This window comes from Lithobates pipiens, unplaced genomic scaffold (assembly GCF_037356315.1).
Source record: "Lithobates pipiens isolate NorthernLeopardFrog02 unplaced genomic scaffold, aLitPip1_a1.2 Scaffold_23, whole genome shotgun sequence".
Classification (NCBI taxonomy): Eukaryota; Metazoa; Chordata; class Amphibia; order Anura; family Ranidae; genus Lithobates; species Lithobates pipiens.
In genome coordinates, this window is record NW_027507785.1 from 163,528,688 (window position 1) to 163,555,634 (window position 26,947).

General features: G+C 49.3%; 1 protein-coding gene across 3 annotated transcripts in view; it reads right to left on the reverse strand.

The window, feature by feature from the left end:
• The window catches only part of XRCC6 (X-ray repair cross complementing 6), a 229,176-nt gene that overhangs the window by 23,403 nt on the left and 178,826 nt on the right, over window positions 1-26,947 (reverse strand). The window lies entirely within an intron of this gene.

The following is a 26,947-nucleotide window of genomic DNA, read 5'->3' on the forward strand; positions in this document are numbered from 1 at the left end:
ACAGGAGAAGGGGGCACCCGCCCCTTTAAGGCATAGGCCTGAACCACGATCTGTCTGATCCACCGAGAAATGGAGGTCGACCCTTTTTTTTGGACCAGCCACGAGACAAACAGAATCTGACTTCTGGAAGGAAGTCGAAGCAGACAGATACACCCGTAGAGCCGGGACCAGGTCCAGGGAATGTAAGACAACTTATTTTGGGTGTGTCGGCTTAGGACATAGGGATGGTAACACAATGTTCTCATTTAGATAAAATGCCAAAACCACCTTTGGAAGGAGGGCTGCGGGCGTAGTACCATCTTATCCTTGTGGATGACCAGTTAGGGAGACTTGCATGACAAGGCCACCAACTCAGAAACCCTCCTGGCAGATGTAATAGCCACTAGAAAGACTACTTTCTGAGAAAGAGTTAACAAGGGAATCTCCCTAATGTTTTCAAATGGTGGTTTCTTAAGCGCCAATAGCACCAGATTCAGATCCCACGGAGGTAGTGATGGTCGACCCAGAGGGACTATGTGCCGAACCCCTTCCACAAAAGTACTCACCAATGAGTGCGTCGCCAAGGGATGTTTTAAAAAAAAAAAAAAAAAACGACAGCCAAGGCTGATATCTGCCCCTTGATGGTGCTTAAAGTGGAAGTAAACCCGTCTATCATTTTCACTCAAGGAAGCTGCCATCTTGGCCTCTAATAATTCTTCAACTGCCATAATGCTGCACATGTGATCAGTTATGACACCAGCCATTGGATGGTTTGAAAGTTTGGTTGAGAGCACAACCAATGTGATAACAAAAGAATAAAACCACGCTGAGACCCCAAAAAAGGAAAATTTATTTTCTTACTTTATCAAGCAAGAAAAAAACAAGCAAGAAAAGAATGTTTTTCTCAGATAAATATCCAAGAAATTAATCTTAGAGATAAATACATATAGTCCAAAAAAAAGGGAATAATCAAAAAAAATTACAAATTCATGTTTCACAGGATATAAGCTAGTTGGAAAATAAAAAAAGAGCTGCGCCAAATAATATAAATCAAAAAAATCATACAACTATAAAGAAAAAGTCCATGGAAACTTTTATGTTATCCAAAAAAGGAAGACAATCGCACCACAGTGATTCCATACTCCCTAATCACTATAGTGTCCCACCACCGACAAAATAGTGCGCTTACCAGACGGTAAAAACACAAGGAGCGTTTAGAGTAACAAGCCACCGACAGCTCCTCGCCTTCACCAGACACTTTATCCCTCAGGTACGAACGATCCATACACTGTAGCCGCTCCACATTTTCATAAGTAACCCAGTTTCACGCTGAAAGGAAAGCCAATTTCTTTTTTAGTATTGGTAAAATCACAGTGGCATCCATCTTGCTTCTTTACAGTGAACCAACCAATGTGAACATTAGCATTTCCGGCATGCCGGGAATGTAAGTGTTTTTTTAAACTGGGTTTACTCTCGCTTTAAGGCAAGTTTCTGATCCACTCCTCGCTGCAAAAACAGCAGGATCCTGGAAACTGAATATGTGTGCGGACGCCACCCCATCTCCTCACACATGGAGATGTAAGCCTTCCACGTACGATTTTAAATCTTTCGAGAAGACGACTTCCGTGCCCTCAGCATAGTGGAAATTACAGAGTCTGACAGACTTCGTTCCCTTAGTACAGTGATGGTGAACCTCGGCACCCCAGATGTTTTGGAACTACATTTCCCATGATGCTCTGGCACTCTGCAGTGTAGTTGAGCATCATGGTAAATGTAGTTCCAAAACATCTGGGGTGCCAAGGTTCGCCATCACTGCCTTAGTACCTGGTTTTCAAAAGACATGCTGTTAAAACCAGCGACGGTACAGCAGGATGAAGTTACATAGTTAATCAGGTTGTAAAAGACATCGGCCCTTGCAATAGAAGGTTCTGACAAGTCGGCAGCCACCAAGGAACATACGCCACCAGTCATACTAGGTCGGTGTACCAAAGAAGTTGAGGCCAATCTGGGGCAATCAGAATCACCGGAATCCGCTCATCCTCCACAACAGATGTGGTAGAAGTTGGGGGGGGGGGGGGAAATCGACACAATCAGCCGATAATTCCCCCATGGAGCCACCAACGTGTCTGACGTGGCCGCCCAGGGGTCTCTTGTTCTGGACACAAACCTCTGCACCTTCCAATTAAGCTGAGAGGCCAAGAGGTCCACATCTGGTGTGCCCCACTTTAGTCAAAGGAGCCGTAAATACATCGGGATGCACCCCCTGGGTCCAGCATCTGACGACTCAGGTAGTCCGCCTGCCAGTTTTCTACGCTCGAAATGTATATGGCCGTCAGGGCAGGCACGTGTCGCTCTGCCCACTGAAGGATGTGAGCAACCTCCTGTGCTGCAGCCAAGCTCCTTGTTCCTCCTTGATGGTTGACATATGCCACCACCATGGCATTGTCCAACTGGATCCTGACCGGACACCCCTGTAGCCTCCTGGACCATGTGAAGAGGCACCGCCTGATCGCCCGAAGCTCGAGCACATTGATCAGCAGTTGGGTTTCTTCCCATGACCAGAGGCCCTGGGCTGACTGTACGCCCAAAACTCCCCCCCAACTGGTCAGGCTGGCGTCCGTTGTGATCACCATCCAATGGAGAGGAAGGCACGATCTCCCAGACCGAAGGGCCGGAGACCTCAGCCACCAGAGAAGGGAAACCCTGACTAGCTGACTCACCCGAATTTGACAATCCAGGGATAAAGGAGATTTGTTCCATTTTGACAAAATCTCCTTTTGCAGGTCTTGAGTGTGAAATTGAGCATACGGTACCGCTTTGAAAGCCCAGAACTCGCATGCAGAAGCACAGCGACGACCACCTGCAGTTCACCAACTTCACCGCAGCTTGTCTGAAGGGAGAAAAACCTCTCGCTTCTGAGGAATCCAACAGTAAGCGCAGGTACTCCAGGTATTGAGTTGGCACTAACACGGACTTCTTTAGGCTCAGCACCCAACCAAACTCCCGGAGAGTCTGCATGGTGATCACTACAACCTCCCTTAATTCTGAGGCGGAAGCTGCTCTCAGAAGGAGGTTGTCTAGGTAACCCACTATTGCTTTATTCTGCAGAGGCAGAGAGAGCCATACTTACCCCTCCTGTCGGGATTGCTGGACGCATTCCACCACAGACCCATCCCATGTTGCCTTAACAGCGCCAGAATTGGAGCTAACACTTTGATAAAGACTTGGGGTGCTGACGCCAGGCCAAAAGGGAGAGCCACAAACTGGTAGTGCTCTTCCCTGACTGCAAATCGCAGAAACCTCTGATGCCTGAGGCATATGGGTACATGTAAGTATGCGTCCTTGATATCCAAGGACGCCAGGAAGTCCCCCTGATAGAGTGCAGTGACCACTGAGCAAACTGATTCCATTCTTAACCTTTGCACTTTCACAAAGCTGATGAGGGCCTTCAAGTCCAGGATTGGACGTACCCCTTCCTTTTTGGGGACTACAGATTGGAGTAGAATCCCTGAAACCTTTCCAGCGTTGGTACAGGTACTATCACCCCACACAGCAGCAGGTCCTGTACTGCCCCGAACAGGGTTTTCAGACGAGCCAGAAGCAGAGGTAGGTTGGAGGGAAAAAAAAATCTGTTTGGTGGACAAGAAAGAAATTATCTTGTATATCCTGATTAAACCAGTTTGCAGATCCATTGGTCAGACAGTAGGGAGGTCCACCGAGCTGCAAACTCCCGAAGGGGAACCCCCACCGGAAAGTCGGGCGGTGGCAAACCTTCATGCGGTAACATTTTTGCATGCAGAGTTGTTTGGCTTCCGAAATCAGGGGCGCTTTTGTCGGACTGGGAATGCTTACCTGCCGACCTGGGCTGGCGAAAAAGCTGTTTCCGAGTGGAAAAAGAGGGCTCTTGCCTACGGCATGGCTCCTTACCGTTCCTGGACTGTGGGAGCAACGTGTTCTTCCCACCGGTAACATTTTTAATAATGTCATCCAGCGAAGCTCCAAATAGTCTCTCACCTTGGAAGGACAAATCCGCCAGTGCTTTGAGTCATTCACACTGTCGAATGGTCCTGGTCCGCATCCTCTGACATGTCAGAACAGAGCTCTCCCCAGAACACGGGGGGGGGGGGGGGCGTTTTTACACCCCTTCTTGCGCCCGCATGCCGCTTCCATCTTGGAAGCAAAGGTCTGCAGGACCGCCGACAAAGCATCCATAGGCACCGCATTTTGAACAGGTGAGCTGGTTGCAACAGCAGGGATGTCTGGGGAAGAAGCGCCAGGTTCTGACACCATGCTGACCCTCACTCGCCTGCCGCAACTTAGGGACTTAAGGCAAGGTACACAAATCCCACCCTCCTAGCTGCTTGTAGACTGATGGGCCCCCCCGCAGGACTCACCACCCTGTGTCAGTCACAAAGTGCCCAGAGTAAAAACCGCGCTGTTCTGAGGTACACAGACACTAGCACTAGAGGTAAACCGTGCTGAAGCTACAGGAAAATGGCTTCCCGGCCGTCCTAGCAAAAAAAAAAACACCAAGAAAATGGTAGCGAAAGAAAAAAGCGGACCTTAACAGACAGCGCAGCCTCCTGTCAAAGCCCGGAGCTCCCCCCGGCCAGGTAAAATACACCGCACCTCATGCCCAGTCACACAGGGAATGAGGGATAGGGAGAGAGGAAAGGGAGAGTGAGAAACCCCCTAGTTGACCTCCCAGAGAATGCCCAGCTGCTCCATTCTGCCAAGGCAGAGAGAGCCATACTTACCCCTCCTGTCGGGATTGCTGGACGCATTCCACCACAGACCCATCACCCGAGCAGTACGGGGTGGCTGTTGGCCACAGCACACAGACAGCAGTAGCCCGGTCATATGTGTGCCCTGGAGAATATAGCTCACCGGCCACCGCTGGAGCAGAAGGGGCATGTCGTGGCCGAACCAGCGCGTAGCTAGGGTCTGCTCACGCTCGATAGCCAGGCTGGGGAGACTACAAGGATCTATATTATCCAGCCTGTCACCCAGCCCAGCTGTTGATTGTAGATCACAGGATCAAAATTGCAGAAAAGGGGGTGTGGCCGTGGCATGAACGTGTGAGGATGTGTGTCCGAGGAGCTCCGCCTGCCCGCCAGCCTAACAGCATCCACAGCAGCCTTTACAGGGGGAATTTCGGCCCCAATTATGCCTCCTAAGCGGCGGATGTCCCGACAATGATCCGGATCGCTGGATCTTTATTTTGCTGACTGGAGCCACACCGCCCAAGATGGCGTTGACGTGCAAGTACAAGGCCGCACACGCGGCCTCTATACGCTCATCGCAGCCGCCCTCTCCCTCATGCCCCTCCCTCCTCCTGCCTCCCCAGCCAGCTCAGTCAGCTCCATGGCCCCCACGATTATGGGTGAAGCGATGGGAGATGCAGATCTCACGTTCTAGCCCTCCCCACGAAAGAAGACTATTTGCTGCTAGGATGGAGAAATCCCTCAGGCAGGACATTGAAGTACTGTAGGCGGACACTGCACACATTGGGGGCAGAGTGGAGGAGTCAGAGGCAAATTGGGAGGAAATTTCACCAGCCCTACAGGCTCTCTAGGAGTGCTGCAAAAGACAGGATCGCAGGATTGACTCTTTAATTGATCAAATGGATGACTCAGAACAGGAGCCGCAGGGTTAACATATGCATCAGGGGCATGCCTGAAGCCACAGGTCCCCAAGACATAGTAGCCTTCTTACAGGGTCTCTTTAAACAGGTCTTAGGCCGGGACGCACCTGACCATATTGAAATTGTTCGAGCCCACAGGGCCTTGTGTCCACCTTCAGACAACCCTGATAAACCACAGGACATTATTTGCAAGCTACATAATGGCCCACGTCAGAGGTGTGTGCCACGTCGACTTTGATGGCACCCAGCTATCCTTTTTCCCAGACCTTGCCAGGTGCACCTTGATACAACGCAGAGCCCTTAAACCTCTACTTGAGGCCCTGCAGGATGCCCGGTTGTCTTATTGGTGGGGCTTCCCCTTTCAACTGTCAGTGACTAAAGATGGCCGACAAGTTATTTTGCACACTGTGGATGATCTGCCACACTTGTTGCAGCAACTGGGTCTCCCACTCATCGCAATACCAGATTGGAAAACTGCACCTGAAATCCCGCTCCCCATGCGATCTCAACCACCTCCTTGGCGCACTTCCTGTTGTAGGGGTCAGAACATACGCCGTTCTCAAATGAACACCTGCCAGGATATCCCGCACTCTCCGCCACATTCCTCAGCGAAGAACCTGAAGAAAAATTGCATCTATAGCGATTTACAAGTTTCACTGTTTGGGTTGACTTGGTGCGACTTGCGGGGCCCATCAGATGCCCCCTTTCTTCAAAGAGCACTTCTCTGAAACAATTATACATTGCTGCTGTGGATCTTTTTTTGCACTGGGCGGGCGCATCTTTGATGTCGCTGTGCCCTCCTGAGCTCACAGGCTGGTTTGTACCGAGGTACTCACACCTAGTGCTGTGCCTCTTCCCCCACATAGGTCAACTCCTAGGAGTCATGTCCCGAATTTGGGACCCCTTGTTAATCGCTGACCCCCCCCCATTGCCGATTGGGGTGCTGGGCGGAGGTCCCCGACGAGCTGGATGGGGATAACCTGGGAGACGATCATGGTACCTCCCCTACTTGGAATGTTATATGTTTTATTGTGTTTTGTGTTCTTATGTTTTTTTTTTTCTGTTGTTGCTGTTATTTTTACAGTGCTCAATGATACATGGATCACTTATCTGCAGACTATCGCACCTTCCTGATTGGGGAGGGGGATCCTCTTCTGACAATCTTACCATATGGTTTCTCTGAAAGTGGTGTCGTACAATGTCCGCAGACTAGGCTCACCTAACCAACGCAGTAAGTTGTGGATCGAAACTAAACGCATGGGGCACAGGTTCTTTTTGCAGGGAACACACTTTCACACTGACTCGGTCCCCTGCCTACCCACACATTTGTACTCCCAATGGTTCCTAAGCAACTCGTCTCGATCCAAGTCGAGCGGAGTTGCAATAGCCCTTCACAAACACTGTCCCTTCAGTCTAGCGGACAAGGTATTTGACCCTAATGGCAGGTACATTTTCATTAAAGGCTCCATCCTGGGCCGCAAATTTAACTTTGCAACCGTATATGCCCCAAACACCAACCAGTTAGCTTTTTTTGGACTCCCTCTCCTATTTTAGGGAGGGACAACTGATTTTAGGGGGTGACTTCAATATTAGCCCGAACCTGAAGCTTGCTACGTCTGCAGGGTGTTCTACCCACTCCTATGCCTTCCTCAAACATTTCAAGAAGACCTTACAAGCTCACCACCTAGTTGACTGTTGGAGAATACTCCACCATACAGATAAAGACTTTAACTACTATTCAGCGACACATGCCGTCTATACCCATATTGATCTGCTACTGATGGACCAGTTTTCCCTGGAGACCTTATCCAGTGCGTCAATTGGTTCCATCACCATATCGGATCATGCCCAAGTGTACCTTTCCATCTTCCTCCGACGCCAGATCTTGGACTTGGCACCTGAATGAGAACATCTTGGATGCCGTGGTGGCGTCTAAATGTGTCTCAGTCAATAGCCTTATATTTTGCCGAAAATTCCTCTACTGAGGTGGGGGCGGCATCTATATGGGAAGGCCATAAGGCAGTGATCAGAGGGGAACTTATATCTCAAGGGGCTCGGCTTAAAAGGGCACGGGAGGGAGACCTTCACACACTCCTGCGGAAAATACAAATCGGCAGAACTTGGACACAAACGTCATCTGACCTCGAAGGCGAACTCCAGGCTCTTCGTCTGGAACTTGCTAACCTGTTAGATACTCGCATACGCACCCGTCTACATCACATAAATTTTACGAATACGGAAACAAGTGTGGGCGACTTCTAGCTAGAGCCCTAAAAAGACTACAGACCTCAGGGCATGTACATAAACTTCAGTCCGGGACTGGGCCCCCTGTAGTACACTCCTCTAAAATCGCAGCTTTAGAGACTACTATGCCCAGCTGTACCGTCTCCCTGCCACACTACCTGCCCTGACAGATCAAAAACAAGACCATATTCTAAACGGACGGAAGCCCAGGCCCCTCAACTTCCAGCCCAGACCAGCAAGACCCTTGAAGCTCCTATTACCCAGGAGGAACTCGAAACTGTGGTAAAGGAGCTCCCGAAAGGGAAGAGCCCAGGCCCTGACGGCTACACGAATGCCTATTACCGTGCTTTCCTTCCCTTGCTATCTAAACATATATGCACTTACTTCAATGCGCTGGCCTCTGGCACAGCTATGCCCGCGGAGGGCTTGCTGGCCCATATATCAGTACTGTCCAAGGAGGGGAAGGATCACGCGGTACCTAGTAGCTATAGGCCCATATCTTTATTAAACACATATATTAAAATTCTAGCGAAAATCTTGGCAAACCGCCTTCAACCTATTCTCCCCTCCCTTATCCATCCTGACCAGACGGGGTTCATAGCCGGGAGGGAGGCACGGGATAATTCTAACTGAGCTGTCCAACTGACCCATTGGGTGCAAGCACGGACTGACCATCCACCCTGTCTTTTTCCTTCCTCCGCTCCTGGACATCAGACGGGGAGTTAAGATGTGGCGGGTTCTTTCATGATAAGGGCCTGCTCCCATTGGAGGAGCTTAGAGCCCTCTATGGAGGATTTCCAATGGATGGTTGAAAACATGGGCAGCTTCTGCATTTTACACGCAGATTAACACACGCCATGCGATCACCCACCTCCTCTACTAAGTTTGAGAAGCTGTGCATGTCTTCCAACGCGATCCCACATTCCATATCTGTTTGTTATGAACTACTTCAGACACAGGGGACCCTTGGGAGACCCACCTACATTCGGGAATAGGAGAGGGACTTGCAACTTGAATTCACTGATGTTCAACTATATTGTCTCACACACTCTAGCTCTGTCGACACGAAAATGCAGGAAAATAGTTTTAAAGTACTGACTAGATGGTACAGGGTACCCACCAGGCTTAAACAAATATACCCTTTGTCTTCAGATGACTATGCTGACCTAAGCCTATACCTTCACTTACACATGTTCTTTACAGCCATTTCTCCCTTTGTTTATATAGTTTGGACTTTTCAACTATAGTTTGGTGCATACACTATATACCCGAGGGCTGAGAGGCATGGAAAGCTATTGACTCTTCTCCGTATACCACTGCATCTTGTCTTTATCCCTTTTAGGGTAAAAAACGTAACAATATTGATATGAACTGTGGAGTCATTTTTTTTTTGTGTGTGTTTATACCATGAGGAATGTATAAAAAGGAGAACAAATGCTCAATAGCGCAAACTGAGGGGGGAAAGAGCCCCCACAAAAGCAATAAAGTCTATATGGTAAAGGATGTACAAATTAAAAGTCCTCTAGTGATGGCTGCTATACTTCTCAGAATATTGGATCTCCTCTATACTCTGTAAAAACAAAAGGAAACAAAAGGCACCGCCATCTAACTTATTAAATCAACGCTAAAAACAATTAAGATTGCACTCACAGGATGGAACCAGGCTTGTTTGACAAAGAAGCCAATTCGCTGCGAAGCATGTTACCACTTCTTCTGTGATGTCACCTGGCCCAGACGTCCATTAATCCACACCAGCGCTGGCTTGCGTTCCAGCCTGGTTAGGATTTCTCCCTTAGACTTTCCGGCTCATCTGTTTGCCCAGTGGAGCCGCTCTGATTCATACGCAGCCACACAGCCACCCTTACCTGCCTGCAATACTTACCATCATGCAGCCATGATTCCATCCTGTTGCAGTCGGATATACAGAGTCTACCAAGCCACCCCTGGACTATTGGCCCTCAAACAAAATTTACAGACTGCAGTTGATATGCCAAATTTCTCTTCCATCCTGTGATTGCAATCTTCATTGTTTTTAGTGTTCATTTAATAAATCAATATACTTAGATGGTGGTGCCTGTCTTTCCTTTTACAATGAGGAATGTATAAACCTATATGAAATATATTTTTTTTTTCTCTTTGGTTGGTACTGATATATGTATATCATGTAAAATGTGACCAGTCCTGTACCTATGGAATATATCAATGTGATAGCTTATTTTGTTTGTGTACTGCTTTCGCTATTCCCATTGTAGATTTGTTTTTATGACTGAACAAGCTCTCTGAACATGCAAAAACCTTTGCGGATCCCGAAGAAGTAGTATATCTGCTGTATGAATCATACATAAATGACACTAGGGGTATATTTAAAGTCCCAAAACCTCCCTTACCTTCCCTTTACTGGAATGTTAGAAAGATGAAATGTTTTCTAAAGATGAAGTTCCAGTTTTACTGAATTTGAATGACTCTCTGTGGGGAAGAGGATTAAGCCTATAATATACAAGAATGCAATACGGTTAATAAAATTTCAGATGGGCACTTCCACTTTCACACCCTTGTCTGCAGGCACACCATTAGATATTTTTTTTTTCTGCAATTCCTGCAATTCACATATTCAAATGTTCATCCAATTTATAGACCCAGTCCAAAAACATGATTTATAGAAGGACATCCAAATATATCCACGGATCCCATCACTGCACCTCCTGAGACCTCTCCCTTAAGGTATTAGACTCACCTGTGCCTGTGTTTATTCTTCTAATAAAAGGGCTTACAAGATGATGACTTTCTCTCATTCCCAAGTGTCCCTAAGTGTGTATGAAGAGGCGTTAGGAGTTGGGTTCTCAAGAAATGAGATAGGCTGTCAGTACTCCAGGTGTGATCAATTTTCAGTGATTGGCATCATAACTCGTGGACCAACTTTCACACAGACCAAATATACACAGATTTGGATCATTTTTACCAAAGATATGTAGCAGTATAAATTGTGGGCAAATTTTATTTACAAAAAATACTAATTTGCTGAATTTTATAACAGAAACAAATAAAAATGTATTTATTTTTCACAGAATTTTCTGTCTTATTTATAGCACAAAAATATATAAATTTAAAAAAAAAGCAGTGATTAAATACCACCAAAAGAAAGATATTTCTGTGGAAAAAGAGGACAAACATTTAATTTGGGTAGTGTTGCATGATTGAGTAATTGTCATTCAAAGTATAAGAGCACTGAAAGCTGAAAAATGGTCTAGTTAGGAAGGAGGTTTAAGTGACCAATGGTCAAGTGGTTAAGGGAGAGGTCTCACGAGGTGCGGTGACGGGAACCATAGATATATTTGGAAGTCCTTCTATAAATCATGTTTTTGGACCATTTGAGTCTAATTTGGTTGGACATTTGAATATGTGAATTAAAAGAATTGGAGACACACGGGGTGGAATATACCCAATAAGCACTGCTAATGCTATAGAATATAGATTTATTTTAAAGCATATGTGTTTTGTATATGTTAAGGGTATGCCTAATTTAATGAGACAATTAAATGACAGGTAAGTATATGAGCCTTTCCAAGGAGAGCTCACGCTTACCACTGAAACAATTATAGTATTTTTTTTTGCCCAAAATTCAAAGACATACACCTATAAGGACAACCCAGTGCATCTTTGTGCACTTCTTTAACTGAACAGGTGTCCAAATGTTTGTACTTTACATTTTATTTCTCCATTTAGATCAGACCATTACAAATTCGAAACATACCAAGCATATATTGCTAGGAGTAGATAATTTTCTAGTATTACATGAAGATAAATCCATGAGGTTTGACTTTATGAGTTTTTCAGATCCAATGCAAAGATAGTATAAAAACTACTGAAAAAGTGTTAATTTTGAATGGTAAATCCAGGGGGAACTGTAAAATTAATTTGTGAATGTTTTAATTCTGTGAATGACAGAAACTTACTGCTCTTTGATAGCAAGTGGTTCCAATTTGGTTACCGATACTGCGACGGAAATGCCAGTGGTGCCCCAGTATGTTCACCTCTTCCTTGCGGTCTAGGAGCTGGAGTGGGTTCTACGTGCTTGGAACCCACAGATGCATATCATTAGATCATGGGCCTGCTATATTGATGATGTTTTGATCATATAGTGTGGATGTCAAGTGCAGTTTGAAGACTTTTTACAATATTTGAAGTATAATACCATCCACATTTTTATACCCATTTGGTGGGAGCAAGGTAGCTTTCCTAGATCTGAATTTTTAATTTTTTTGTAAAAACAGGATTATTTGTACTCACCGTAAAATCCTTTTCTCTTTAATTAACCGACAGACACAGCTCCTCTGTAACAAAATGGGTTGCTAGCCCTATCACTGGAGATTACTAGGCAAAGTTGTAATATAACACTTCAAAACTTTAGTTCTACCCAGGAGGGCGTTCCCTTAGGCTACAATCCCCACACGCTGCCCTAGCAGCCTCAGTACATCAACAAGCAGTATAACGTAAAGAGAAAAAAGGAGGGGCGGGTGCTGTGTTGGTCGGTGAATTACAGAGAAAAGGATTTTATGGTGAGTGCAAAAAAAACTATTTTCTCTTATATTCACTGACTGACACAGCTCCTCTCAGTAACAAAATGGGAAGTCCCCAAGCAGTGCCAAACGAGGGGTGGGAAAAACCGCATAAAAACTTCATCCACCATGGCAGGTGGGAACTAGTGAAACTAAACCCACAAAAAACAGCAGTGCATGGAAAACCACCACAAAACAACAGAGTATCCTCAACAGGAGTGATCCCAAGACCGCAGCCAACTGCGGAAGTAATGCAAAACAGTGCATTAACATAACAGTACTGCATTTTTTCGAAAAACCAGGAAAAAACATCGGTTGCATATTTAATTGCAACTACACGGCCGCCTGCAAAACTTTGCGGCCAAAACAGGCATCAGCCGATGCACTGACGTCTACCTTGTAAAACTTGGTAAACATATGGACAGATGACCAGGTCGCTGCCTTACACACCTGAGCGACCGACGCTTAGTGTCGGAAGGCCCAAGATGTTCCAATTGCCCTTGTGGAGTGGGTTGTGACCGGAAAGGGGGGCACCTGCCCCTTCAGGGCATAGGCTTGTACTACAATCTGTCTGATCCACCTGAAAACGGTGGCTGACGAGACCACCATGCCTTTTTTGGGACCAGCTACCGAAACAAACAGTGAGTCTGACTTCCGAAAGGGAGTCGTGGCAGACAAATACACCTTCAGAGCCCTAACCACGTCCAAAGCATGAAGGGCCACCTCTTTAGGGTGCTTCGGCTTAGGACACAGCGATGGTAATACAATGTCCTCGTTGATATGAAAAGCCGAGACCACCTTCGGTAGAAAAGACGGTTGCGGACGCAACACCACCTTATTCCTGTTGATAACCAGATAGGGTGACTTGCAGGACAAGGCCGCCAATTCCAAAACCCTCCTAGCCGAGGTGATGACCACTAGAAAGAACACTTTTTGGGAAAGAGTCAAAAGGGGAATCTCCCTGATATTCTCAAACAGCGTTTTTTGAAGCACCGACAACACCAGGTTCAAATCCCATGGGGGGTAACGGTGGATGCACCGGAGGGACTACGTGTCGTACCCCATGAACGAAGGTACTCACTAAGGAGTGCGATGCCAGGGGTCGTTGAAAAAAGACAGCCAAGGCTGAGATTTGCCAATCTCTGGTCAACTCCTTGCTGGAGAAACAACAGGATCCTGGATATGGAAAAGGTATGCGGATGCCATCCTTTCTCCTCACACATGGAAATGTAGGCCTTCCAAGTACGATGGTATATCTTCCGAGAAGAAGATTTCTGTGCCCGCAACATAGTTGGAATCATTGAGTCCGACAGACCTTGGGTTCCTCAACACCTGTCTCTCAATATCCATGCCATTAAAGCCAGCGATGGTAAAGCAAGATGGAGAATCGGACCTTGAGACAGAAGGTCCTCTCGCAACGGCAGTCGCCAGGGAGCGTCTGCCACCAGACGCACCAGGTCTACGTACCAAGGCCGCTGAGGCCAATCCGGGGCAACCTGTATTACTGGGATCCCCTTGGCTTCCACTCTGCGAAGCAGACGTGGCAACAGTTTCAGTGGAGGAAAGGCATTGATCAACCCGTACTGATCCCACGGGGCCACCAGTGCGTCCGATGCGTCTGCCCACGGATCTCTTGCCCTGGACACGAATCTTGGCACCTTATGATTGAGATGGGAGGCCAGTAGATCCACATCTGGTGTGCCCCACTTCAGGCACAGCAGCCTGAATGTCTCTGGATGCAATGCCCATTCTCCTAGATCCAGCATCTGGAGGCTTAGATAGTCCACCTGCCAGTTCTCCACTCCTGGGATGTAAATGGCCGACATACGGTACGTGCACTCTGCCCACGAAGTATGTGAGCGACCTCCCGTGCAGCGGCTGAGCTTCTTGTTCCCCCTTGGTGATTTACGTATGCCACAGCCGTGGCGTTGTCCGATTGTATCCTGATCGGGCGCCCTTGAAGACTCATCGACCATGTGTGGAGACACAGCCTTATCGCTCTCAATTCGAGAAGATTGATCGGCAGCTCAGATTCTTCCGTTGACCAGAGGCCCTGGGCCAACTGAACCCCCATCACTCCACCCCAGCCAGATAGACTGGCGTCCGTAGTGATCACTGTCCATTTCAGAGGAAGGAACGATTTTCCGGACTGAATCACCAGGGACCTCAACCACCAGATCAGTGAACCCCTGACTGGCTGGCTCACCTGGATCTGCTGATCCAGGGACAACTGAGATTTGTCCCATTTTGACAAGATCTCCTTCTGCAGAACTCTGGTGTGGAACTGGGCATAAGGCACTGCCTCGAAGGAGGCTACCATGAGTCTCAGTACTCGCATGCAAAACCGGAGCAACGACCACTTGCGGTTCATCAATAGTTTGACCACAGATCTGAGAGTCTGCAATTTGTCTGAAGGGAGAAAAACTCGCTTCCCTTGAGTCCAACAGCAAACCTAGGTACTTCAGACACTGGGTCGGCACAATCACCGACTTCTTTAGGTTCAACAGCCACCCAAATTCCTGCAGGGTCTGCATGGTGATCGCCACATTCTCCTCTAAGTCTGAGGCAGAAGATGCTCTCATGAGGAGATAGTCTAGGTATCCCATGATCGCAATCCCACGATGTTGCAGCAACGCCAAAACTGGAGCCAATACCTTGGTAAAGACTCGGGGGGCTGATGCCAGACCAAAGGGAAGAGCCACAAATTGGTAATGGGCTTCCCCGACTGCAAAACGCAGAAACTTTTGATGCCGAAGGCATATGGGTGTGTGCAGGTACACATCCTAGATGCCCAAAGACGCCAGGGAGTCCCCTTGATGGAGTGCAGCGACTACTGAGCGAACCGATTCCATTCTGAACCTCTGAACTTTTACAAAGTGATTGAGGGCTTTTAAGTCCAAGATTGGACGTAACCCTTCCTTCTTGGGAACCACAAACAGATTTGAGTAGAATCCCTGGAAGTGTTCCGAGTCCGGAACCGGTGCAAAACACCCCGCGATTCAACAAATCCCTTACCGCCCCAAACAGGGCCTCCCGGCAAAGCGGGGATACAGGTATGCTGGAGGGAAAGAATCTGTTTGGCGGCCAAAAGAGAAACTATCTTGTAGCCTGTGGAAATCAGATTGCAGACCCATTGGTCGGATAACCGGGAGGACCACCGGGCCGCAAACTCCCGAAGGTGACCCCCCCACCCAAGACAAGGGTGGGGGCAAACCTTCACGCGGTAGCACTTTTATTCGCAGGCTTGTTAGGCTTGCGATTCCAGGGACGTTTCTGACCGTCCATGGGCATCTTGTCGGGCTGGGGACGTTTAGTTGAAGCTCCGGGCGGACGAAAAAGCAGTTTGTGAGTGGAAAAGGAGGGCACTTGCCTACGGCGTGGCTCCTGGCTTGTAGGAGTAGTGTAGTCTTACCATCAGTGGCATTTTTAATAAGGTCATCTAACGAGGCTCCAAAGAGCCGGTCGCCAAGATCCGTCAGGTCTTTTTTGGATGCCTGGTCAGCAGACCAGCATTTTAGCCAAATTAGGCACCTCAGCACTACAGCTGACACTGAAGCCCTGAATAACAGAGGGAAGAGTATCCAGGGCCGCATTACAGACGTACTTAAGGCCTTGCACTAGTTGGTCTGCTAGTTCCACGCAGGCAAGGGAAGCCTGTTGCTCTCCCAATTCATGGTGCAAAAGTTTTGCCCACTCAGTGTCTGCGACACAAGTGCGGATGCCAGTTACAGGTCGCACTGCTGACCCCATGAACGTAAACAAGGAACGAGCCTCCGCCTAGGCCTTCCTGTCCATATCCTTGAATGCAGGAGTCCCCTCAACCGGGATCATAGTTACTTTATTTAACCTGGATACTGGGAGGTCCACGACCGGAGGAGCCAACCACTTTTTGAGAAGGCTTTTCTCAAAGGGGTAAGGCACCGCCATGTATTTGGGGACCGAAAAGGTCCGTTGCGGACCCCATTCCTTGTAAGTGAACTTGTCAAAATAAGTCAGATACGGGAACACCTTAGGTGAACGTGCTGGCTTGCGGGACCCAAAAGGGACCGGTACATCAGCAGAGGGAACCGTTGGCTCCAGAATCTTCAGGGTATCACGCACAGCTGTGATAAGTGCTCCAACAAGTGCTTTGTTGGGCACGGACCCGGACGGGGACTCATCCTCACTGTCCGAACGGTCCTGGTCAGCGTCATCTGACAAGACAGAGCAGGGGTCACTGGCCTCAGCAGGACCCGAGTCTGCGTCAGAGCTCTCCCTAGAGGACGGGGGGGGGGCCCCAAGGGCTGCTTTTTAGCACCTTTCTTCCCACGCACCACCTCTATCTTGGCAACAAACTAATTGAGGACCGCCATCAGGGTGTCCATGGGAGCCGCGCAGTCTGCAGGTGACCAGGGGCGGACTGACAACTGATGGGGCCCCCGGGCAATAGAAGATCATGGGGCCCCCTGCGTCCCAAGCCACACCTGCGCAGGGTGACATGGGGGGCGGGAGCACAGCACAGAGGGGGACACTGTGGGTGGGAGAGCACACAATGGGACACTGGGGAGGGGGAAAGCACACAGGGGGACACTGGGGGGAGCACACAGGGGGACACTGGGGGGAGCACACAGGGGGACACTGGGGGGAGCACACAGGGGGACACTGTGGCGGGTGGGGAGCACACAGGAAGACACTGTGGCGGGTGGGGAGCACACAGGAAGACACTGTGGCGGGTGGGGAGCACACAGGAAGACACTGTGGCGGGTGGGGAGCACACAGGAAGACACTGTGGCGGGTGGGGAGCACACAGGAAGACACTGTGGCGGGTGGGGAGCACACAGGAAGACACTGTGGCGGGTGGGGAGCACACAGGAAGACACTGTGGCGGGTGGGGAGCACACAGGAAGACACTGTGGCGGGTGGGGAGCACACAGGAAGACACTGTGGCGGGTGGGGAGCACACAGGAAGACACTGTGGCGGGTGGGGAGCACACAGGAAGACACTGTGGCGGGTGGGGAGCACACAGGAAGACACTGTGGGGGGTGGGGAGCACACAGGAAGACACTGTGGGGGGTGTGGAGCACAAAGGGGGACACTGTGGTGGGTGAGGGCGGAAAGCACACAGGGGGACACTGGGGGGGGCACACAGGGAGACCCTGGGAGGGGGAAGCACACAGGGGGACACTGTGGCGGGTGTGGAGCACACAGGGGGACACTGTGGGGGGGGGGGGGGGGGTGGAGCACACAGGGGGACACTGTGGGGGGGGGTGGAGCACACAGGGGGACACTGTGGGGGGGGGGTGGAGCACACAGGGGGACACTGTGCGGGGGGGGGGGTGGAGCACACAGGGGGACACTGTGCGGGGGGGTGGAGCACACAGGGGGACACTGTGCGGGGGGGGGGGGTGGAGCACACAGGGGGACACTGTGTGGGGGGGTGGAGCACACAGGGGGACACTGTGGGGGTGGGGAGCACACAGGAAGACACTGGGGAGTGGAGAGCACACAGGGGGGGACACTGTGGGGGGTGGGGAGCACACAGGGGGGGACACTGTGGGGGGTGGGGAGCACACAGGGGGGGACACTGTGGGGGTGGGGAGCACACAGGGGGGGACACTGTGGGGGGTGGGGAGCACACAGGGGGACACTGTGGGGGGGTAGGGAGCACACAAGGAGACCCTGGGAGGGAGGGAGGGCACAGGGGGACACTGGGGAAGGGAGAAACACACAGGAGAACACTGTGTGGGGGACACACATGGGTACACACATGGGTACACGGGGGGGGGACACACATGGGTACACGGGGGGGACACACATGGGTACACGGGGGGGACACACATGGGTACACGGGGGGGACACACATGGGTACACGGGGGGGACACACATGGGTACACGGGGGGGACACACAGGGGTACACTGGGGGGAGCACACAGAGGGACACTGTGGGGGGGGGAACACTAGGGGGAAGAACACAGTGAGACACTGTGGGGGGGGGGGGAGAGCAGACAGGGGGACGGAGCACACAGGGGGACACTGGAGGGGGGCACGGGGGGGGAGAGCACACAGGGGAACACGCAGGGGGGAACACTGGGGGGGAGCACACAGGGGAACACACAGGGGAACACTGGGGGGGAGCACACAGGGGAACACACAGGGGGACACTGGGGAGGGGACACACAGGGGGACGCACAGGGGAACACTGGGGAGGGGACACACAGGGGGACGCACAGGGGAACACTGGGGGGGACACACAGGGGAACCCTGGGGGGGACACACAGGGGAACCCTGGGGGGGACACACAGGGGAACCCTGGGGGGGACACACAGGGGAACCCTGGCAGGGACACACAGGGGAACCCTGGCGGGGACACACAGGGGAACCCTGGCGGGGACACACAGGGGAACCCTGGCGTGGACACACACTGGGGGGACACACAGGGGAACACACAGGCAGGGGAACACTGGGGGACACACACACTGGGGGGGCACACAGGGGAACACTGGGAGAGCAAACAGGGGGGGTAGTGTGGGGAGGGGGGGAGAGCTCACTGAAGTCTGGCCCAGGCCCCATTGCAGTGCCCCCTCCCTCCGATGGCGGCCCTCCAGTAAAAAAAATTAAGTTTCACTAACCATGGTCACCCGATGCCTGTAAGAATGCCGCTAACGGCGCGCTGCTCCTCGCCGGCCCCTCCTCTCTTCTCGTCTGTCCTAGGTGATGTAGTGTACAGTGCATGCACCTGCGACGGACGGGAGGGAAGGAGGGGCCGGCGGGAAGCAGCGCGCTGTTAGCGGTATTATTACAGACGCTTTAAGGGGCCTCTCGTTGGGCCGGCCACGGGCCCCTAATGGGTCCGGGCCCTCGGACGGCGACCGAATGACCGATGGGTCAGTCCGCCCCTGCAGGTGACCCAGTTGCAATTGCCTGGATTTCGGTGGAAGAAACACCAGTATCTGAAGCCATGCTGACCCTACCCTGTCTGCCACCCGAAGGGGACTTAGGACAGCGACAGTCCCACCCTCCTTGCTGCCACTGACTGAGGGGTTCTAACCCGCCAGACTCACTGCCCTGAGGAGTTCCGCGCTGTATACAGCAGTGCCTGTAGCCCCCTAGCGCTCCCAGATGCAGAGGGACCAAAGCTGTGTCGTGGCAGCCCATCAGACCGTTTGGTGAACGGTTGCTGAGCGATGTGAAAAATATGTCCAGATTACATAGAAAGCCTGCCAGCACTCTGAGGACAAAACAGGAAGCGGAGGGCACAGGAAGCTGCTGCTAGAGCACAAAAAACATGGTCCGGCTTCAAGAAAATGGCCGCCAGTGTTCTGAATAGGGAATCCCCGGGAACATGGCTGCTTGAAGCATGCGGTCCCTTGCCCACACTGAAAATGGCCACCAACCAGTGCCATGAGAGGCAGAAAGAAACATGTGGCAGGCACAGCGCTGCACAGACACGGGGCAATCCTCACAGACACCACCCGGAATTAAGCACTCAGGACCCAGGCACCCCAGTACAGCCAGGGCCCAGGGGCACACACACACCGCTTAGCATCCATGCAAAGCCCCCCCCCCCATGAGGGGGGGAAGGAAGGGAGTTAGGGACAGGGCAGAGAATAGAGAGGGGTGGGGGGGGCCCCCAAATCGACCTCCCAGGGAATGCCCAGCTGCTCAACCCTGCCGAGACAGGGAGAGCCGTACTTACCAGTCCTGAAGAGCTGGGAGACATTCCATTGTAGCCAACTCCTGATCAGTACAGGGAAGAATACTGACCCGGCATACTGTGACACAGATCAGTAGCCCGGTCATATGTATGCCCCGGAGCATAAAAGCTCACCGAACCACCTCTGGAGCTGAGGTATGTCGTGGCCTGCCGAGCCGTAGCTGTGACCTGCACACGCTCGATGGCCGGACTGGAGAGACTACAAGGATACAGGAAAACTGAGCATATGCTCAAAACTTCAAGGAAAACAGCTCAGAATTAGAGGATTTCCTAGTAGTTAAGTGGGAAGTAGGGACTATTGCGGTATCATGTAGTAATCAAAACATAATAATTCATAAAATTTACTCATGTTTTATTATAAATAAACACAGATATACACATGACAAAAAACAGACAAAGTATATTCAACCAGAAAAGAGGGCAGAATAAATTCAAGAATGATTAAGAGATTTTCCAACAGTGGGATTTTTTACAAAGGTATAGAATTGACGTAAACATCCGACCGGTTTCGCGGCACTGAAAACGCCGCTTCCTCAGGGAACGTCACTTTGTAAATCTAATGTATATAAAGAGGACATGGTTTTTAAAAATACATAGAGTGGCATAAACAAAAAATACATAAATAAGTATTACAGTCATATGCAGTCATATGCAATCAAAAAAATATTGTTCAATCCAATTGTAGTATAAATAGAGAGTAGAAGTACACAACAGAGAAAATAGTAAGTCATGACTCACCCCTGAAACTCCCAATCCCTCTACAGTCAAGCGACCAAACTCGAGACACCCTTGGCTTCCACTTAGCAATACTGACCATGGACCACCGGGTGTTTTCCTCCTTTTTTGGTGTGATAGATTTTTCCTATCTACTTTCTAACTAATCTAGCGCCCTTAAACTTTCCATCCATGGTCCCCAACTTATTCTTATACATATAATTTTGCAAATGGATCTTGTCATTTATATTTTTTATTCCAGTCCTTTATTCGCTGTGCTAAGCCTCTCTATCCACTATACATACCCCCCGCGTCCGCCCCCAGGGGGGGCACCCCAATCTTGGGTGTCTCGAGTTTGGTCGCTTGACTGTAGAGGGATTGGGAGTTTCAGGGGTGAGTCATGACTTACTATTTTCTCTGTTGTGTACTTCTACTCTCTATTTATACTACAATTGGATTGAACAATATTTTTTTGATTGCATATGACTAATACTTATTTATGTATTTGTTTATGCCACTCTATGTATTTTTAAAAACCATGTCCTCTTTATATACATTAGATTTACAAAGTGACGTTCCCTGAGGAAGCGGCGTTTTTAGTGCCGCGAAACCGGTCGGATGTTTACGTCAATTCTATACCTTTGTAAAAAATCCCACTGTTGGAAAATCTCTTAATCATTCTTGAATTTATTCTGCCCTCTTTTCTGGTTGAATATACTTTGTCTGTTTTTTGTCATGTGTATATCTGTGTTTATTTATAATAAAACATGAGTAAATTTTATGAATTATTATGTTTTGATTACTACATGATACCGCAATAGTCCCTACTTCCCACTTAACTACTAGAAAACCCTCTAATTCTGAGCCGTTTTCCTTGAAGTTTTGAGCATATGCTTAGTTTTCCTGTATACACTAATTGGGACGATGGTATCCTATTTGAATTTGAGGCTGGCACATTATTTATAGACTACAAGGATAAGTGAACCAGCCTGTCACCCAGCCGGCTGTTGATAGAAGATCACAGGATCATTCATCTTGCGCAAAAAGCTTCTGCATCAAAAAAACACGGACCTATGGGCCCGCAGGGTTCCTAGGTCTATCTCCTCACTAGGCAAAATAAAACTGAGGCTGCTAGGGCCGAGTGTGGGGATTGTAGCCTAAGGGACCGCCCCCGTGGGCGGAACTAAAGTTCTAAAGTGTTGTATTACAACTTTGCCTAGTAATCTCCAGTGATAGGGCCGACAACCAATTTTGTTACAGAGAGGAGCCGTGTCGGTCGGTGAAAATAAGAGAAATCTTTTTTATTGAGTTTTCCATTAGCATACAAAATTGCCCACACAGGGGCCAAACATTGCCCACGTAGGGGCATATTATTATTATTATAATTAACGATTTATATAGCGCCAACAGTTTACGCAGCGCTTTACAATGTATAGGGGGGTGGGGACAACACAATTACAGTACAATACAAAAGGTACAGGAGGGCCTTGCTCGTAGAGCTTACATTCTAAAGGGAGGGGGTGGTGGTACAAAAAAGGTAATGGCTGCAGAGAATGATTTGATGGGGGTGGCTCGGGGACAGTTAGGTGGGTGTGGGATAGGCTTCCCTGAATAAATGAGTTTTCAGGGAACTCCTGAAGGTGGACAGGGTAGGGGCTGATGGGACAGACTGGGGCAGGGAGTTCCAGAGGATGGGAGAGGCTCTGGAGAAGTCTTGAAGGCGAGCATGAGAGGAGGTAACAAGGGAGCTAGAAAGCAGGAGGTCCTCGGAGGAGCGGAGGGGACGATTTGGGAGATATCTGCAGATGAGGTTCGTGATGTAGATGGGGGCGATGTTGTGGATGGCTTTGTATGTTACGGTTAGCATTTAGAATTTTAAACGGTGGGGTAGGGGAAGCCAGTGAAGGGATTGGCAGAGAAGGGCAGCAGTCACGGAACGATTAGTGAGGTGTATTAGTCTAGCAGCAGCATTCCTAACAGACTGAAGGGGGGATAGCCTGCTTAAGGGTAGGCCATTAAGGAGAGAGTTGCAGTAGTCAAGGTGGGAAATAATCAAGATCCTCTGATGCGGCAACAGACCAGAGCACATCATATAACAAACTGCCGCTGATGCAGCAACAGACCGCAACAGGGGAGACCATAGAACATAAACAACCTTACTTATCTATATCCCAATGTGGGGAGAGGTTTAGTTCAGGAGAATCTGCTCAATACTATGACAACAGGATAATGTGACATGAGAGTAACTGGGTCAATTTACTGCCATACTATAACCATAATGTTAATCTAGGGGTTGGTTACTGCATTTGTTGCCGTGATGTTATCGTCTAACCAACAAGGTCCATACCTTTTAAAATTTTTGTGGGCAACCCCTGCCAGAGTAGGTGGCTTTATAAAGGGGTAAACTGGCGTTCACCAGGTTCTTCCAGAATCTGACAGAGGGGGGAGATGATTGTTTCCAGTTCATCGTGATGGCCTTACGCACATAATACAACAGCAGGGATATGAGTATTTTTTTTAGCTCTGAGCATCGACATTTGTTCCACCAGTCCCAGCAGACAATGTTTAGGATCATAAGGGACACTAGTCTTCGTGATCTTGGAGTACTTAGTTCCAATAATGTACAAATGCTGGGCAAGCCCAGAAAATGTGACATTAATCCCCCAGCTGGTAGGAGCAGCGCCAGCACACCGGAGAATGCGCCAACGACATCTGGTGCAGCCTGTGGGGCATGTCCTGAGCTCTGTGAACAATTTTGTATTGGACCAGTTTGTCCCTGGCTGAAACCAGAGGGGAGAATGGAAAATCCCAAATCTCCCTCCAATCATCCTCATCCAGCTCCGGTAAGTCCCCCACCCATTTCCTGCAGATGGAGGACAGCTCGGGGATGGCAGCAACCAGCAGGGACCCGTAGATCTGAGACGTGGGTTTCTCCAAATCTTTTACCCGAAGGGTGGATTCAAGCTCTGAATATTCCAGTATAATTGTTTGGCCTAAGAACTGACACCTGTCAGCATGAGCGATTTGGAGATACCGGAAATGGGCCCGTGTAGGTACATTAAATTCGGTACGCAATACATGAAAGGGAGTGAGCTCTCCGATGGTGATAACATTCTCAAGGGTCAGTATTTTGTATTTGGCCCAAGCCTGTGGATCCGGGATGGTATTGAACTGTGATAGGTTAGGGTTCAGCCACAGGAGGGTGTGAGGAGACCAGGAGTTCGGCTGGGGTGCCCTTAGCGCCTCTCCCACCTTCCATGCCCGCATAGAAGGGGTGAGGCAGTGAGGTGTTTTTGGCCCCCTTGAATAGCAACCTCTTCAAGGCCTCCAGAGACCCCACTATAGCCGCCTCCAGCACCGTCGCAGAATTGGTGAGATCTGGCTGCAACCTCCAATGGGCGGTTACAAGCTGAGTGGCGAAGAAATATTTGTGGCAATCAGGGAGAGCCTACCCCCACTGTCCACAGGCATGGTCAGAGTGGTGTATTTGAATCTAGGTGATTTAGACCCCCAAATAAAGGAGAGGAAGAGTTGTTTAAGAGAATTAAAGAAGGTTTTTGTCAGCCATTGTGGGGAATTTCTAAAGATGTACGTCATTTTAAGAAGGTTGATGCGCCCAATGAGGGAAAGGGGAAGATTGCCCCACACCCTCAGTTTGGATTGAATTACTACCAGGACAGGTTTAAGATTGAGCCGTACAAAGTCCCCACTTTCTCTTGAGACGATGATACCTAAATAGGTAAACTTATCAACCCATTGAAGCGGGATAGAGGAGGGTGAGGAGGATCTGGCCTCCTTATCCACCAGAAAGAGCTTGGACTTGTGCCAATTCACCCTCAACCCCGTGAAGGTGGAGAAGGCGTCCATGACTCTGAGTGCACCCCTCAGAGAGTCACCAGCGTCGTTTAAAAATAGCAGTAGGTCATCCGCGTAAAGAGCCACTCTCTCCTCCAGCCAGCCCACCCTAAGACCCTATCTGAATTTAGTCTGAAAATGTATTAGTCACGTTCAGGGCAGTCATGGTAGTGATTTAAAGGCTAATAAAGTGACGGAATTAAAGACAGTGAAGATGATGCACTGCGGTGGTAATAGAGGTAAAATTTTATTAAAGGAAGGAAGAGGCATGATTACTATCAAAAAAGTCACTGACCAGTTGAGGTAAACAGATAGCAAACTGTTCAATGCATTTCTTTAAAGAAGTTCTAAACGCAATTACCGTATATACTCGAGTATAAGCCGAGATTTTCAGCCTCTTTTTTGAGGCTGAAAGTGCCCCCCTCGGCTTATACTCGAGTCATCGCTGTCTGTCTGCCCGATCAGCGTGTCGAGCAGACAGACAGCGGCCATTCTAGGATTCAAAGGCCGCGCCTCCGTCTCCGCCTTCGCCTGTGATAGGCGGAACACTGAATTTCCCAGCAGTCTGTGTTCCGCCTATCACGGACGTCCTCTCATCCTCGTCCGTAGTATGAGGATGAGCGGACGTCCATGATAGGCGGACCACTGACTGCTGGGAAATTGAGTGTTCCGCCTATCACGGACATCCGATAGGCGGAACACTCAATTTCCCAGCAGTCAGTGGGAAATTGAGTGTTCCGCCTATCACCGACGGAGGCGCGGCTTTTGAATCCTAGAATGGCCACCGACGAAGAGCTGCGGGACGGGCCGGGACGCAGGCCGGGACGGGACGCAGGCCGGGACGGGACGCAGGCCGGGACGGGACGCAGGCCGGGACGGGACGCAGGCCGGGACGGGACGCAGGCTGGACGGACACAGGCAGGCTGGACACAGGTAGGCTGCACGGACACACACACACACACACACACACACACACACACACACACACACGGATGCATGCACACACAGGGATGGATGGACACACACGGATGCATGGACACACACACACACACACACGGATGCATGCACACACACAGGGATGGATGGACACACACACACACGGATGCATGGACACACACACACACAGATGCATGGACACACACACACGGATGCATGGACACACACACACACACGGATGCATGGACACACACACACACGGATGCATGGACACACACAGGGATGGACGACACACAGGGATGGACAGGCATGTCTCACCCTCGGCTTATACACGAGTCAATAATTTTTTCCAGTTTTTTGGGGGTAAATTGGGGACCTCGGCTTATATTCGGGTCGGCCTATACTCGAGTATATACGGTACAACTTGGTTTACTCTTTGGAATGATCTAGCATGCTGCATTTATATGTATAGGTACAGCTATGGGTTAATGATTATTCCACTTGGGTGGAGAATTTCAGTGACAATACACCATTTAAAGTGGATCTACACTGCATCTGAGCACCACTAAACAAAAACGCTATATAAATAATTTTTGATATTTAAAGTAAACTCACCCACCCATTCATGTCTGCATTCTTTATTTTGCTGAGAAATCACTTTGAAAAACACCCCATAGCATGTCTGGCCGTGGTCATCTTGACTAAGGGCAGATGATTCATGTAGCATTTAATTCCTGGAGTCCAGACATACACTTAGATCAGACATGCAGGCAGGAGGATGTACTTAGCTGAGAAAACAGCTCCTGAAGACTTCTGGGATGTAAGACATTATTTGGCTAGGCATGGAAACCAGGAAGTAATTGAAAAAATTATAGAAAACAAAAAGTAAATGTGATATGCTTTCCTATCTATTTACTAATGCTAGCGGCTTAAGGAGTAAAAATAGTCAATATTGATTGAGAGAGTGATGTTCTGCTTTAAGAATTAAAATGGGTGGAAAAAAGCATCAAGACATTGGTATCAGAGAAAATATAAAAAATAAGTGGTGGTTAAAAATGGTTTACTTTCCAGTATTTATAAAAATAACAAAAAAAAAAAAAAAAAAAGAGAAAAAAGGTAACCGCGTTCTAGATCAGCCACATTGCACAGTATATTCAGACCATCCAAGTTACAGCTGCTGTACAGTAGCTCCAAACCAATGAAAGTCGGGATGGGGATAATACATACCAAAAGCATTTAAAGCGGGAGTCCACCGGGACTCCGCGTTTTTTTTTTTTTTTTTTTTAAAAGCCAGCAGCTACAAATACTGCAGCTGCTGACTTTTA